The sequence below is a fragment of the Myotis myotis genome, unplaced genomic scaffold (genome assembly GCF_014108235.1).
Source record: "Myotis myotis isolate mMyoMyo1 unplaced genomic scaffold, mMyoMyo1.p scaffold_m19_p_9, whole genome shotgun sequence".
Classification (NCBI taxonomy): domain Eukaryota; kingdom Metazoa; phylum Chordata; class Mammalia; order Chiroptera; family Vespertilionidae; genus Myotis; species Myotis myotis.
In genome coordinates, this window is record NW_023416401.1 from 28,251,717 (window position 1) to 28,269,221 (window position 17,505).

Here is a 17,505-nt window from a genome sequence, read left to right on the forward strand (position 1 = left end):
TGCATGGCCCCTAGTGTGTAGGAGATCCTCAGGACAACAGCAGCTCCAGCCCACGTGTGGCCTCTCCAACTGGCCGCCAGGTGGAAGAGCCAGTGGGTGGGACTTCAGGAGCTCACTGTCACTCCGCATGGGCCAGTAGAATGTCTGGGACCCTTGTGCTCACTTATGGCTGTGGTCTTGGGTGACGTGTGTGCATGTGTATGTGAGTGAACACAAGGGAGAGTATGTTTAACAGTGTGGCTGTCAGTGACATGTGCATGTGTGTGACAATGGGGTGAGAGGGGCCCGGAGATACCTCACTGGCCAGGGTGGGGTGGGTGGGAGCAGGCTGGCCAGCCCCTCCAGGCAGCCCATGGGGCAGCTGTTCACTGGGTCCTAGCTAACCAGGGCTGGCTGGTCAGCCTGAGCCAAAAGGAACTGGATGTGTCGGGGAGGGAAACCTATACCCCCAGAGCAGCCAATTCCTAAAACCTGGCCCTGCCACTCATTCTCTAGGTCCCGGGACCAGGGCCCAGGGTGGGAGGCTGGACCTTAACGTTGGTCACTGTAGCCCTGGGAGCGTGTCCTTTAAACTTTTGAATTAATGAGGTCCCATGTCTGGGTAGGACCTAAAGCCTGCATGCTGGCCCCCTCCCTACTTGTCCTCCAGCCTGAGGGCCAAAACCTGGCTTCCCTGTTCCCCACACCTGTATCCACATGACTCTCCCGCACCCCCAGGAGTGGACACCTGGAAAGAGCAGGGACCCTCTCACAGTCGCTGCCATGTGGCCACAGGGCTCAATGCATTCATTCAACACGCATCCAGTCCTTCAGTGTTTGCTAACTGCTGAGTAAAGTAGATGCATGGCTACTTCTGCCCCTGGTGGGGGCTGCGCCAGAGCTTGTCCCTGGGCCCTAGGGTAGGCTAGGGCTGCCTGCCCCACCCCTCCCCAGTTTCTGAGGGGTTCTTCGGGATGCCCAGAGCCTCCCCCCAGTCGCTGCTTTCCATGTCCTGAAGCCACTTCTGACGTTCAGCCTCAGAACCAAATGAATCTGTGCTTCCCCTGCCAAAAATCCAAGCTCCGCAGGCTCGTTCTGCCCCGCACTCCCTGTCCGCCTAATTCCTGAGGGCCTCAGGTCCACTGAGCAGAGCTTCCCACCAGCCTGGACCTGTCAGAGAAACCTGACTCCACAAGACTCAGTTTCCCCCAGCGCTCTCTGGGCTACTTGCCCAAGGAGAGCCTCCCTCAGCCTGTCGTTGGTCCAGAGGAGGACATGGCTTGCCGGTGGGGCAAAGCGAAGACCCCGGGGAAAGCTGTCCTTCCCTGCCTGCTCCTCAGGAGCCATGGGAAGACTTAGAGGGAGTGCGGGGCCCTGGCTCAGCGGAAGCAGCATCAGCCAGGGGAGCCAACTGGCCCTGTTTCTGGAGTGTCAGACCTGGGATAGAGGCACAGAGACAGAGAGACAAACCAGGAAACACACACACACACACACACACACACACACACACACACACACACCCCGTGCACCACTCAAGAGTCAGCTGGAGACAGTACATGGGCCCTCGGATCTGGACTCAGAATACAAATCAGAACCCCAACCCCAAGCATCCTGTGTGCATGTGTGCATGTGTGCCTGCAGGTGCAGGAAGTGTCGGTGCGGCCGGTCTGTCTTCAGGGCCTGGCCACGCGAGCAGTGCATAAGCACGCCAGGGCGTGGGGTGTCTCTGGTGTGTGCCCGGGTGTATGAGAGGCAACCTGTGGGCATCCGTGACTGTGTTTGAGTCTCCCTGTGCAAATGTTTGTGATGGCCACACCAGAGCCAGCCCAGAGGCCCTAAGCAGCCCAAGCCAGGAGCTCCTGCCTGCCCCCACCCCCACCCTCTCCCCATCCCTGGGCTTTTGTCCGTTTCTGAAGTGACAAGAGACACACAAAAGGGCTTTTAATTAAATCAAAGGAGGGGGAAACAGACCAGGCGGGCTGCTATTATGTTACCAAATGTGAAAATGAAAACTTATATTTAAAGCTCTGGTATTAATTTGAGATTATTCAGATAGTTAATTAAAAGTGCAGCATGTGTTAAATATTATTTCAACAAAGATTTTCATCGGGCCTCCATGTAATGTGATCTGAGGGCTCGGGGAGCTGTATGCAAATGCTCTGCAGCCAAGAGAAAGGACCCACAGCACCGGTGGCAGGCCGGCCAGGGCAGGCCCACTCCTCACCTCAGGTCTGGCTCTTTGGGACACAGATAAAGTTGCAGCCAGATCCCTGTGCCCAGGCCCTGGGTGAGGAGGGAGACCATCAGGCTGATCCTGGGCCTCCACAGCAGCAGGGCCTCCACAAGTCCTCCAGATGGCACTTGGGGCCTTCAGGGGATGCTGGCTGCACCCCTGTGCCTTAAGGCCAGCACATCTGCAGGTATGTGTGCCTGGGTGTGAGCAGCGGGCCGTGCACAGGAGTGTGGACGTGTGTGCCCGTGAGGTCATCACCGACTGGATGTAAGCAGGTAACATTTGCACATGTCCCCGCTGGGATGTTGACAGTGTGCATTTGGGCACTGGTCCATCCGTTACACGTGGATCCTTGCACACATATTCGGGTACTTGCCTGTGTGTTTGCAAATGCATGTGTGAACCTGGGCATGGGGCAGCACTGTTGGGTGTGTGCAAGCTGTGTCCATACTCAGTGCCTCAGTTTCTCTATCTATGAAATGGGGATGATCATGGTACAGGCTTCAGAGAGAAGATTAGATGAAGATTAAGCGGGCGAACAGACTAGTGTATGTAGGCAAGCAGTGTCCTGTACAAGTAGAACATAGTCACAAATGAGAGTCAGGCATGTCACTCAATTTTAAATAGCTACACTTGAAAAAAATAAAAGTGAAATTTATTTGATAGATTTTAGAATCCAGTATATCCAAAATATTATCGTCTCAGCATGTGACCAACACAAAAAATGACTAATGTGATCGTTTAGATTCTGTTTTCCATACCCAGCCTTTGAAGTCCGGTAGGTGCGGGACACGCAGCACATCTCAGTTCGGAGGTCACATCTCGAGTGGACTCGACAGCTCTGAACCTGGGAAAGGCCCTGCAAGTGGAGCCCATCCTCCGGGTTCCGCAGGCGACTTTCTTGAGGGAGACGGTGGGGCCTGCTGCGATGTCGGGTCCCAGGGCTTCAGCTGCGGAGGAAGGGTTACGGGCTATCCAAATCCGGGGCGCGGGAGGGAGGGGAGGAGGGCCATGACCAAGGTCTGTCAGGCTCTCTGCGCCCCTCCCCCGCGTCCGGAACTGGGTTCCTGTCCCTGGGTCGTGCGTCCCCCGACACAGACTGACACACACAGGGGTGCCCACGTCCCGGCCACACTTTGGGACATAGTCCCTGAGCGGCCCGCTGGCTGCGGGCGCCCTTAGGCTGGCATCCTGCGCCCGAGCTGCGGCCCGCGGTCCCGGCCGGCGGCGAGGTGCGGGCAGCTCCTGCCCTCTGTCGGCCCCCGGTGGCAGCGCAGCGCTCACTCACCCCCGGGGTCCTGGCTGGTTGGGTCCCTGCCCGGCTGAATCGCCATGAGTCCACGGCCTGCTGCCAGGACGCCCTGCCAAAATTCTCACCGAGGGCTGCACGGCGGCGGCAACACCAACCCGTTTTACAAACGGGAAGGCACCAGCGGACCGCAGGGAGGGCTCCCGTCTGAGCTGGGACCCAGGTGTGAAGCACAGTTCTGAGTCCCACTCGGCTGGGCTGTGTGCCTCCAGCAGGTAACACCTTCCGAACCTCATAGTTCTCAGCTATAAGCTGGGGATGACAGTGATCCCTCTGCTAAGGGTTGCTCTGGGGGTCAAATAGGAAAATGTCTTTAAGGTTTACAGCATTTCCCTGGCGCATAGTAAGTCCCCAATGCATTCATCACAGCCACCATCATAGTATGCATGACATGCCTACCGCAGGGCCTTTGCACCTGTCAGGGCCCTGCCTGGAGCCCTTTGACTTGGATCTTGGATCAATGGCTCCTCCTCATCAAACTCACCTCCTGAGGGAGACCCTCCCTGAACGCCCTCTTCCTTCATGTCACCCTGCTTTATATCCTCAGAGCCCTTATCACCATTTGACGTGATCCTGTAAGTTCATGGGTTATCTTGTTTCTTATCTGCTTTTCTTATTGGATTGTCAGCCCCAAGAGGGCAGGGCCTTGCTCATCTTGGCCACTTTCACCCCTGACCTACCACAGTGCCTGATAAGAATGCAAAATGGTACAGCCACGTGGGAAAACAGCTTGGCAGCTACTTATAAAGTCAAACATACATGTATCATACAGCCCAAACAAAAGCTTACGCTCATACAAAAACCCATAAATGAATGTTTATGGCAGCATTATTCATAAGCTCCAAAACTGAAAACAACCCGAATGTCCCTCAGCTGGTGAGATTAAAAAAAAAATAGTAGTATATTCACACAGTGTAATACGATGCAGCAACAAAAGGAAGCAACGCGGATACACACAGGACATGGGTGAGTCCCTAAGGCACACTATACTACTAAGCAAAAGAAGCCTCACTCTAAAGGCAATGCATACCCTGGCTCCCGTGGCTCAGTTGGTTGGGCGTCGTCTCGCACACCAAAAGGTAGCCAGTTCAACTCCCGGTCAGGGCACATACCCAGGTTTCGGGTTCCATCCCTGGTCAGGGTGCCAGCAGGAGGCAAACCGATTGATGTTTCTCTTTCTCCTTCCTCACTTCCTCTCTCTCTAAAATCAATAAAAACATAGCAAAAATTTTTTAATTAAAAAAAAAGGCGACGTATAATGTGACATTCTAGATAATACAAAACTATAGGGACATAAAACAGACCAGTGTTTGCCAGGAGTGGAGTGGAGGGGAGGTGTGCTACAGGGGCATAAGGACCTGAGAGGGGGCAACTGCTCCGTGGGGTTTTGACTATGGTGGGGGTCACAGAACTGTATGTGCTTTTCAAAACTCATAGAACTGTATATGTAAAAGGGTGTTTTTTTTTACTGTGTGTAATAAGCAAGCATCACTTTTTAAAAACAGTCAGAGCTGTAAATGGCTTTAGTGTGTTTACAGAGTTGGGCAACCATCATCCAATCCTAGTTTACAGCATGTTGTCCCCCCAAAAGAGGAATGCCATATCCACTGTTAGTCACTCCCACCCTTCCCATGCCCCTCAGCTCCTGGCAACCACAAATCTACTTTCTGCATCTATGGATTTACCTCTTCTGGGTGTTTTACATAAATGGAGTTATATAATAAGTGACCTTGGGGTCTAGCTTCTTTCACTGAGCACAATGTTCCCAGGGTTCTTCCGTGTTGTAGCATGTATCAGTATCTCATTCCTTCTTATGGCTAATAATAATATTATTATTAGCCTTTATCATATGCGTCAATCACATTTTATTTACCATTTCTCCAATTGATGGACATTTGGGTCATTTCCACTTTTTGGCTAATCTGAATCATGCTGCTATGAACCGTCATGTCCAAGTGTTTGTGAGGGCATATGCATTCAATTCTCTTGGGTATAGACCTAAGAGCGGAATTGTTGGCTCATATGTTAGCTTCACTGTTTTGTTTTTTAACATCTTTATTGAGATATAATTTACATACCACACAATTCCTCATTTAAAGGGTGCAATTCAGTGGCTTTTAGCATACTTACAGGGCCTACATCCATCACCACAATCAATTTCAGAACATTTTCATCAACCCCCAGAAGAAACCCTGCACCTTTCAGTCAGGGCACTGAGATGCTGGCCTGGGAGGGGAGGAGAGCCCAGCACTGCCCCCAAGTCTTTGCAGTTGTCCAGGGCTTCGGGGATGAGCAAAGCTGTGGATCAGAGGGCAGAACTGGGACCCAATCTGGTTCTGAGAGTCAGCCACAGCCCTGAGCACCTGGCGCTGTGCTGGACATCTTGTCTTTATATCTCCCCAGCGAGTTGCTCTATCAGCTGTCAGTGGGCCTGGATAGCGTGAGGAGCTCCTCATGCCTGGGAATGTGTAAAGGAGGCTGAACTTGGAGAGATGGGGCAGTGGTGGGGCCCAGCCTAGCTCCAGGTGACTCAGGCTCAAAGACTGAATGAAGTCTAGGGTCCTGACTATGGATGTCAGCAGGTGGGCCAGGATGGCTGGGGGTGGGGAGTGGCGGGTCGGTGGTGGTGGTGGTGGTGGTGGTGGTGGTGCATTGGATTCGTGGTGGTGGGAGGGGGGTCTAAGGCCCTGGAGGGCAGCCCAGACCTCAATCCTGTGGTGATGGTGAGATAGGCCTAGGCTGCAGGCCGCCCAGGAGGAATGCTCATAAACCTGTTCTTCCTCCTCCCTGTGTGCCGGAGGTCATTTGGAGGTCACCCTCAGGAAAAGTTGGCACAAGAGGCACCATGGTCAGCTCTAGGCTCTTCAGAACCAGGGGCTACCATAGGCCCACACCTGACCTGGGCATGGTGGGGCGGGTGCAGAGTCAGGGCCTCAGGGGGCTCTCAGGATGAGGCCCACAGCACAGTGGGGTGGGTCTCAGAGGCACACCCAGCTGTGAGCCCACGTTCAAATTCTTGGGGATCATGGAAGCCCCTCAGAAGTTGTATAGAATACAGCCCCCGAGTGCTCAGGGATTGCAAAGACGAGATCTCAGAAGACACAGGCACGAGCAGCAGGCTTCTTCCCATGTCCTGCCATCCGAGGGTCCACATGGGTTCTGTGGAGTTAGGAGTTGCCCAGCTCAGGATGAGGCTGAGCCTGTAGGAGCTGGGCTGTGGGTAAGCTGTGCTTGCTTAAAGGTTGGACAGGCCAGGACTCTGAGCTCAACTGGGTCACCCTGCCTGTGCCTGCCCCAAGCAGGATGTGGGCCTGGAGAAGCTGGCGGCAGAGACAAGGCTGCCCTTGGGGTAACCCCAACAAAGGGCACAAAGTGCGGGATCTGCCGGGGTCTTGAGCTCCAGCAAGTGTTGCCTGCTGGGAAATCCTGTTAATTTCAGTGAGGCTCAGACTCCGTTAGCTGTCTGGGATGGCAAAAGAAGGCGGGGGGCCCTGACGACAACCCACTAAAAGGGAGAAGGGAGGCTCAGAGGGCTTCCCACTTCTCCCCTAGGGGACTCTCCTACCATCTCTCACTGTGGCTGTCCAGACATCAGACTATGAGAGAGACTGATGAGTCATAACTCTGGCCTTGGCCTCACACTCTGCTATGGAGACAGGGAGTGGAGGGGCCCTTATAGGGGGGCTAATGCCTGCCAAGCTTCATAGGACCATCCATCAGCCAGGAGCCCCAGAAGGAAAGGCTCTTATCCCGGGGTTGTGCCGCTCCCTCTTCTGAGGCTGTGGGCCCAGCCCTAAAGGCCACCCCACCCCCAGCCCACCTGCCAGGAGCTGTTCTCATGTGTGCAGTGAGGAAGGAAATTGCAAATTAATCTTTATTTCCATCTTGGAAGAAAACCTTAATTCTCTGCATGGAAATGATCCTCGTCATCCCAGGGAATCAATTACGGGCTTTAATTGCAGTCAGTCTTGGCCAATCAGAGCAGGGCAGCCCGCCTGGCCTCTCTCTCCTTCTGCTTCTAGCTCTCTGGAACTCTATATCTCTTTGTCTCTTTCTGTCTTGGTGTCTGACTCTTTCATTCTTTCTTTCCCTCTGTGTGTCTCCTCCCTCCTCTCACTGTGTGTTTGTGTCTTGGTTGCACTCTTCCCTGCAAGCACAGGGTTCAGGCGTGACCCGCCAGGTTTGACAAGCCTCCCGGGGACTGGGTGGTCCGCAGTCTCCTCTTTCAATCTATCTCTAGCCCTGAGCTGCAGCTTTAAGGGTGGGAGCTGAGATTGGGATGGATTATTGGCCTGTCCCTATCCCCTTGGGTCTCTGTAGGAGTCACTCGCTTTCTGACCCATACTTACCCAGGCAGAGCCTGCTGTCCCTGGTCCCACCTGGTTATCAACATCTCTCAGGCACCCTTCCAAGCCAGCGTCACCGTTGAGCTCTGTGCTTGGGGATTTGGGTTGGGGTCATGAAACGGGGTGGAGCGGTGGGGCCCAAAGAATCTGGAGCCCAGGGACTCCTGGGCCTTTAGGGCAGGAGCTGCTCCGAGTGGGGCCCAGGAAAGGATTCAGAGCAGCCACAGAGGAGTGCCAGGGTCTCACTCCTCAGGACCAGCCTTTTGCAACCAACTTGGCAATGACCAGACAGCTGGTCTTCAGGAAAAGAGGGTCAAGGGGCTGTGAACCACAAGGTGCCTGCATGACCCCCATGGTCACCCGTGCCTCTGTGCTTCATAGCACATTTTCCCTTGTTCATTTTTAATTCGTGGCTAATATACAAATACATTCTCTGAACAGAATTAAAAGATAAGGCTGGAGTGCCCTTTGTCCACCACTGCCCTTTCTAGTTCCCTCTTAGGGCAGTCATGGCTCATTGGTTTGCAGCGCATCCTTGCATGCTTTTTCCTACTTATTTAAATACATATATACCTATATTCACAGAGCACAAATCGTATCCTTTACGGAATTTCTTTTAAGTGTAAAAGGTATCGAGGGGTTCCATTCAAGATGGCAGAGTAGGTAGACACTGCACTCACTCCCTCCCATGACCACATCAAAATTACGACAAAATCATGCAACAGTCAACCTGCATAACTGTTGGGGGTGATGGGAATGGCACCAGGTGTTAGACCTGTGGGGTTAGAACGGATCTGGGTTCAGTAACCTCAGTACTTGAGTTCTGGCTAGGAAAGGATTCAGAGCCAAGACTTATAGTATAAGAGAGTATTTATTTGGGAAAATCACAGAGGTAGAAGAAGTAATTTGTAGAAGAAATGGGCTTAGGAGACAAGTAATAGAGGCAAAGGAAGGGCCCTTGGAATTAAGAAGTGAGGAAGGTAAAGGTGACTTGCCTTGGGAGGATGAGGAGGGGGAAGGGAAAAGCTCTGAGTTCTTTGTCCTAGCAGTGGTCAGCAAACTGCGGCTCGCAAGCCACATGCGGCTCTTTGGCCCCTTGAGTGTGGGTCTTCCACAAAATACCGCCACACTCAAGGAGCCCAAGAGCCGCATGTGGCTCGAGAGCCGCGGTTTGCCGACCACGGTCTTAAGGGTTCTAAGGGTGGAGATTTTAGGAGAGGGCCCAGGGGAACATCTCAATAGAATATTCAGCAGCTTTCCAGGTGTGTCCTTTCCAGGGTCTAGGTCTCCACTGACTGGTTGGTGCCAGGGCAGGGGGTCATTATCCAATGCAGCTGGTTCTGAGGTCAGGTATGGATTGCTTCTCTGGTTTTGCTGCTTTTCTGGCTCTGAAGCTGAAATACAGCAGAGGCTAAGATGTTATCTCTAGGGAAGAAAGGTCAGAGGGTCCAAACCTCATGATCAGTGATATGCTAGGGGAGGAGAGGTCACCCTGGGGGTGAAGTCCCACCCTATAATTTTCCTTTGCTAGGCACCTGGGGCTTTCACCCTGGTGCTCTTATGTACTTAGCCCATCAGCCTTGCTCTGCTTATGTCTGTCTAACTGCCTACCACATAACCAGCTGAAGACTACCTGAACAGAAGTCCTGTAACTAGGGATATAGAGAAGAAACCATGTTGAGACTGGTAAGAGGTGTGGAGCCATGAAACAGGCTTGCCCCACAACCACATGTGGCGGTTGAGCATCCAGAGGGATAGCTCAGCTGCAGAGGTTCCCCTGAATATCGAGGGGGTCTCTGCCCAGCGTCAGGCTCCCCAGCCCAGAACACTAGTGAAAATATGTGGGAATTCCATCTGTCCGGGTGAGACAGAGGCTGTTGGAGACCCAGGAGTACCTTTAAAGGGCACACACACAATCTCTCACTTGCAGGCGCTCACTGTGGGCTCCATGGATGTGTAAACTAAAAGAAAAGAAGATGTAGGCAGTTAGACAGACATGAGCAGAGCAAGGATGATGGGACAGGTAAAGAAGGTCATCAGGGTGGAAAGCCCAGGGTGCCTAGCGAGGGACAATTGTAGGGTGGAACCTTGCCCTCAGGGAGACCTTTCCTCCCCTAGCATATCACTGATCACGAGGTTTGGACTCTCTGACCTTTCTTCCCTAGAGATAACATCTAGGCTTCAGTTGTATTTCAGCTCCAGGCCCAGAAAAAAGCAGCAAAACCAGACAGGCAAGCCATGACTGACCTCAGAACCAGCTGCATTGAATAATGACCCCCTGCCCTGGCGCCAACCAATCAATGGAGACCTAGAACCTGGAAAGGACACATCTGGGAAGCTGCTGAATATTCTATTAAGATCTTCCCTTGGGCCCTCCCCTAAAATCTCCACCCTTAGGACCCTTAGGACCCTTAGGACTGAGGACCCAGAGCCTTTCTCTTCCCCCTCCTTACCCCCCCAAGGCATGTCACCTTTACCGTCCACATTTCTTAACTCCAAGGGCCCTTCCTTTGCCTCTATAACTTGTTTACTAAGCCCATTTCTTCTATGAATTATTTCTTCAACCTCTGTGATTTTCCAAATAAGTGTTCTCTTCTAGTTTGAGTCTTGGCTCTGAATTCTTTCCTAGCCAGAACTCAAGTACTGAGGTTGCTGAACCCAGGTCCAGTTGGACCCCACAGGTCTAACACCTGGTGCCTACAACAGATGGACAGCAGCTCAAGGGGTGCCAGAGAAAAAGAGGGAGAAACTGTGTTGTGTGAATTCAGGGTGAGGGCAAGAGGGATGGGAGGCTGCCATTATCCCTGTGTTGGGTGCCATCTTTCCTGTGTTGAGCCATCCTCCCACACACAGCCAAATCTGAATCTGCATTAGCTGGTGAGCTCCACTACTTCCATCCTTACAAATCTCTGAGACTCTGCCCCACCCAACTAGCTCATTGCCTGAGGCTCTTTTGGTGGCAGCCAGCCTGGGCCTATTGCAGTTTTATAAAACTCTCAAGAAATTCCCCTCAAGCTCAGGGGTTGCCAGGGACATACAAGGAGAAACTGAGTTGTGTGGCTTCAGGGTGAGGGCTGCCACAGCTGATGGGCACCATCTTTCCTGTGTTAAGCCATCCCCACACAACCAAATCTGAATCAGCATTATCCCTGGTGAACTTTACTAGCTCCATCTGACAACTCCCTGAGACCCTGCTCTACTACAAAGGTTCCCAGGTTCCAGGTGAGTGGCAGCTACCCTTGGTTACCCTGAGACTTTTGCTAAGTGGCCTCAAGCTCAGCACTGGTGCCAAATCGGAATCTGCATTAACCTGGTGAACACTACTCACCTCACCCTGGTGACTCCCTGAGACCATGCCTCAACCAACTCATGTAACGCTCAAGACTCAGTGGTTGAACCTTATAGGCAGCCAGCAGATGGTGGCAGATCTGGGAGTGTCTTGTTTCTTTCACTGACCTGCTCCAGGCCCAGTACTGGTAGCAACCAGCTTCATTCACCATGTGGCCTCTCCCACATACACCCAGGGTCCAGCTCAGGCCGCTACCAAACATGGATCACTTTTAGCTCTCCCTCTCTTTTTTTAATCCTCACCTAAGGATATTTTCCCATTTATTTTTAGAGTGGAAGAGAGAGGGAAAAACACAGAGAAATATTGATGTAAGAGAAACATGTGCCTTGGCCAGAATTGAAGCTGGGACCCTTTGGTCCACAGGCCAACGCTCTATCCACTGTGCCAAATCAGCTAGGGCTCACTTTTAGCTCTTAACAGGTAGTATCAGGCCAGTCACAGGCAGAGTCTGACATTGGCCTGCTCTGGTAGCTGGCTTTACTTTTTATTTATTTATTTTGTTATTTATTATTTTTCAATATATTTTTATTGATTTCAGAGAGGAAAGGAGAGGGAGAGAGAGATAGAAACATCAATGATGAGGGAAAAATCATTGATCGGCTGCCTCCTACATGCCCCCAACTGGGGATTGAGCCCAACAACCCCGGAATGTGCCCTTGACCAGAATCGGACCTGGGACTCTTCAGTCCACAGGCCGATGCTCTATCCACTGAGCAAAACCAGCTAGGGCTGGTAGCTGGCTTTAGACCACAAAAGAGCACCACCTGGTTAGTTCCACATGTGACACACCCAAAAGGCGGTCTTGGCAGACACCAACCCTCCTGGGGTGAATCTAGCTCCATGGGGTCAGTTCTCGCACAGCAGCTTGTAAGTTGTCGTCATGGTCAATCTTCACAGCCAGACAACCTGAGGGTCCCTCCAATCAAGGCTCAACTACACAACCCAAACAAGGGACACCCCTGGAGCACTTGGCTCAGGTGACCAAGGAGACTGTGCCACTGGGCTTCATAGGATACCTTCTAACATAAGGCCACCCTGCCAAGACTGGGAGACGTAGCAGATTTATCTAATACATATAAAAAAAGAGACAGCAAAAATGAGGAGACAAAGAAACATGTGCCAAATGAAAGAACAGGAGAAATCTGATGAAAATGAAATGGAAGCAAGCAGTCTACCAGATACAGAAATCAAACCAATAGTTAAAAGAATGCGCAATAAACTTAGAAGAAGAATAGATAAACTCAGTGAGAAATTCAATAAATAAATAGTAAGTATAAAAAAGATAGAGCCTGGCCAGCATGGTTCAGTGGTTGAGCGTCAACCTTTGAACCAGGAGGATTCTATTCTCGGTCAGGGCACATGCCTAGGTTTCGGGCTCGATCCCCAGTGTGGGGCATGCAGAAGGCAGCCGATCAATGATTCTCTCTCATCCTTGATGTTTGTATCCCCTCTGTTCCTCTTCCTTCCTCTCTGAAGTCAATAAAAATATATATTTTTTTTAAAAAGTAGAAAACTAAAAAGAACCAGTCAGAAGTGAAGACTACAATAACTTAAATGAAGTATATATGACATGGAATAAACAGCAGAATGAATGAAGCAGAGGATTGAATCAGTGATTTGGAAGATAAGATAGTAGAAAACACCCAAGCAGAAGAACAAAAAGAAAAAAGAATTTAAAAAATGAAGATAGTTTGATACTTCTGGAACATCAAGCATAACAACTTCTGTACCATAGGGATACCAGAAGGAGAAGAGTAACAACAAGGTACTGAAACCCCATTTGAAAAAAAACAATGACTGAAAACTTTCTTAACCTGGTGAAGGAAATAGACATACAAGTCCAGGAAACACAGAGATAGCCAAACAAGATGAACCCAAGGAAGACCACCAAGACACAACATAATTAAAATAGCAAAGGTTAAAGACAGAGAGAATCTTTGAAAGGGCAAGAGAAAGGCAGATAGTTACTTGTGAAAGAGCTCCCACAAGACTATCTCTGGAGCTCACATTCACAGGGGAGACACTGACAATGAGCGAGGTAAAAAGCAAACTAGTTGGGAAGAAAACTAACGCAGAAGAGAAGGACGAGTAGCATGGGGGGACTTTGAGGTGCCAGGCAGGGCTGCACTGAAGAGAGTGAGGGCCAGGCTGGGGGCTGTCGGAGGTCAGCAGGTGCAAAGGTTCTGAGGTAGAGACCAGTGGGGCTGGAGCAGGTGGGTGAGGGGGAGGGTGGTAGGATAGGAGGTGAGGAGGTCCCAGGGCAGATAGTACAGGGCCTCGGGGGTCACGGTGAGGATGTTGGCTTTACCCTGAGAGAGGAGAGGGCCCGGGGAGGGATTTTGACAGAGGGGAGATGTGACCTGACAGGTGTGAACAGGACCTGTCTGGTTGCCGTGAGAGTCTGTAGGAGCAGATGGAGCAGAGGCCATTGAGAGGGGACTGCAACCTGCTGAGCAAGAGACATGAGGTCTGGCCAGGCCGGTGGCAGTGGGATAAGGAGAGATGGGCTTTGGGTAGGTTCTGAGGGTGACACTGTGCCCTGCTGATGGGTCAGATAAGATGGAGGGGGCCACAGGTACTGCTATTGTTATCCCCAGCTTTCAGAAGGAAACACTGAGTTATGTGCAAGAAGCTTAAAGTCCTTAAAGTTAGTACGTGGAAAAAATTGGTATTTTTACATAAAATCTACCATGTGAAAATGCTGCCATGTGGCGCACACCGGCTGAGCTGTGTGGCGGTGCACTCCGAAGCACAGCCTGGTCTTGGGGCAAAGGCAGGTGGGCAGCCTTGAGAATGGACCCAGGATGCTGATCTGTGCCCAACCCCGCTGGGCTGCTGGAGGAGACCAGGCAGAGGTGGCAGGCTGAGCATCCCCAGGCCAGGGGGCAGTTGTGTGCTTGGTAAGGGAGGGCAAGGGACCTGTCCAAGGCCCCACAGCTGGATGTGAATGCTGGTCATGCGAAAAGACTGGGCAGGATTGAGGATCCAGGGGTACACAGTGGTGGATAGGGGCCCCTGGATGTCTGTGCAAGTGCACCCAGGACCAGGGCATGGTCCAGACTGGCCCGCACTCAAGAGACACAGCTCACTGATTCTGCCCGTGAGCACTCCATGAGTCACAAGCAGGAGCCCACTCCAACAGGCTTCAACAACAAAGGGAGTTTACTGCTTCATGTAATGAGGGACCTGGCTTCAGGCGTAGCTGGGTCTAGTGCTCAGCTGATGCCTCGGGAATTTGTCTCCTATCGCCCCATCTATCTTCCTCAGTGTAGACATCATTCCTTTGTGATATAAACTTCAGTCTCTTCATGGTGACAAGATGGCCAGAGCAGATTCAGGTTCACACCCACCAACTCAATAACCCTAGCAGGAAGACAGGGCCTTGCTGCTGACGGCTCCAGCAAAAGAATCCAGTGATGTGCATTGGGAGTGGCGGAACCTGCTGACCCAGGGTTCTGGAGGGTGATGGTCTGGAGCCAGAGAGACCTGGGCTTCCGCACCTGTGACCTGTAGAGGGGCTGTCCCCTGCCTGGGCCTCCGCCCGCCTATGAAGTGGGCCAATCATAATGATGCAGAGTAAGGATGACGAGATGCAGAAGGTATCCTGGGGCTGCTGGCAACATCTGGGAAAGGTGTAGCCCTGGGCCCTTTCAGGCCTGGTGTCAAGTCCCCACCCGCCTCCTACTCCCGGTGACCTCTTGTGAGTCCTTAAGGAGTCCTGAGACTGCAGCCTTGAAGCCCCACTGGGGCGAGAGCAGGAAGGGGAGCTGGGTGTGGGGCTTCGGGTCCTCAGCGATGATGAACCTCACTCCTGTCGCTGGTGTCCAGCTCCCACGAGCTCCTGACTAAACGCTTTCCTGTGCACCCCTCAGCCCCAAGCCAGGCCTTGGCCTCCAGTGCCCTAACGACTGCCACCGGGCTGTGTGACGCGATAGAGAGCACGTGGCACACTCCGAGTCAGGCCTGTCACCTGTGAGGTCCCCGCTACCCCACCCTTACTCTGTAACACTTGCAATGTCCCTGCCCGGAACCATTCTTCTTGGCCGGGTAGTCAACCTGTTAGGAGCAAGCTGTGCCTGGAACAGTGAGCAGGCGACAGACCTGGTGGAGAGGGTGTCAGGCAGGGGCACAGCATGAGAAGGGTGTGATGGTGGGAAGAGTCTGGCATTTGAAGGGCCCTAAGAAGCTTGTTTGGGGCTGTCTGTGGCTGAGGTGGGACTGGGGGTGGGCAGAGGCTGGAGGTGAGGTGGGGCTCCAGCCTGTGGAAAGTCTTGCCAGGTGGCCTTGGGCTTGGCCTCCCCTCCCCAGCATGGTGTACAGCAGCTGCCCAGACGCTTGGCGAGGGCCTCCACCGGGGGTGGGTTGGGGGGGGGGGCAGAGAGGTGGACGGGGAAAGGAGGTCCTGTTCAGAACTAGCAGCCTCAGTGTTTCCACCCGAGATGTGGGCACCCCCAGGACTGGGCCTCCTCCACCCTCTTCCGGCCACTGGAGATGCTTGTCTGTTTTATCAGGGGCAAGCTGTGACTCTGACAACTGTCTCTCCTTATCAGCAGCCCACCAGCTGTCCGTGGGGTGGGAGCGGCTCTGGCCGGCCAGTGCGTCCACACGCACCCAGACTCCCAGTTCCCAGGGCCAGGCCAGGCCACCCGCAGGTCTCCCTGTGCTGGGTGTGCGGGGGCGGAGGACCAAGCCTCCCTCCTCCTTCGCTTCCCTTCTGTGAGGGAAGTCCCCAAAGATGCCCCTTAGGACAGGCCTTCCACCCACTCCTGCACCAGGGGCAGCAGTGCTGGGGGACGGGGCAGACACCTGTGAGTCCCGGCTCCTGTCTGAGCACCACTGTCCTGGGTTCCCCCTCCCACTCTGGCCATCAGGAGCCATCTGTGAGGGGAGCCCTCGGCCCAGAGAGAGGAGGGGGATGGTCTAAGATCCCACCAGGAGGCAGAAGGAGCATCGAGAGCGAAGGCCAGGGAACAAGGGGTCGCCTCAGGGGCAGGGCAGGTGGTGGGTCTTGATTAGCTTGGGCTAATCAGGGGAGCTGGTCTTCTGTGGAGGCCCCGGCCTGGATGGAGGTGCACTTCCTTCCCCCGCTGACCACTGAGAACCAGTGAGGTTGGGGCTATCGCCCGCCGATCACCCAGTGTCACATCTGATTAGGAAGCAAATGGATTCATCTCACACCACACCCATTACACAACAGTCCTGCCAGGTGCCCACCACACCCCCTGCCACCCCAAGGGGCCAACCCCCTTCTACCAAACCCTGCCTGCCCCACTCTGCCTGCCCCGCTCTGCCTGCCGCTGCTCTGGCCTGGCGCATCTTTCATGCAACGTCTACCACCCCAGGCACCTCAGAGCACACCCTGGCTGGCCCAGCCCCCTCCTCTGTCTTCCTTCTGGGCTCACTGGTGTCTCAGAGTCTCAGTTTGAGCTCCCCCTGCCCCCTGACTTGTCTCGGGCACTTTTCCCTTCTCTTTCTACTCCCTCCTTGTCCCACACGTCCCTTGGCCTTGTATGAAAGTGCCATGGCCCCTCTCAGTCTCCAGCCAGACTGCTCCCCGAAGGCCCCGAGGGGTAGCTCAGGGGTCCCACATGGGGTTGTCAAGGTGTCCTGCCCAGTCCCGCCTGCTGCTGGGCTCCATCTGTGGGCCTGCGGGCTGACCAAGCACCCTGACCCCTCCCTCCTGCTCCCCCACCTGCCCCATTAGTGCCATGGCCCGTGATTTTACCTCCAGCTCATTCCCAATCTGCCCCTCCTCCCTCTCTTCACTGAGCCCACACCTCACACCTCACCTCCCCCCTGGCCAACTGCCTCATGCTTCTTCCCACTGGCCGCCCTCCCCACAGCCTCCCACACGAATGGGAGCAGGTCCCTGTTGATAGTGGTGAAGGAGGAGGTGGTGGTCTTAGGTGCTGGCGAGCTTAGCCATGGTGATGGTGACAGTACAGGGACAGGGTGAGGGACTGGCTTGGGAGATCGTGCTTGGGTACTGACCAGAAGGGCAAGATGAAGGGCCAGGATACTGGCTTCTGTGGCCTGGTCTGAGCCCCACCTCTGGACCCTTGGGAAATTTGGGCTCCCAAGGCTTCTCCTAGCTTCAAGGGAAGGTGTGGTTCTTGCACCCCACCTGGTCTGCCCCCACCTTTTATATCCCCAGCCAAAAGCCTCCCAGTCCCTCTCACCCACTAGAAGGAACTTAAGAGACGGGAGGAGGGGGGGCCTGGCAGAGCTGCAGGATGGGCCAGGGGGTGGAGGTGCAGGTGCAGGTGGAAAAGGCAAGGAGAGAGTGCAG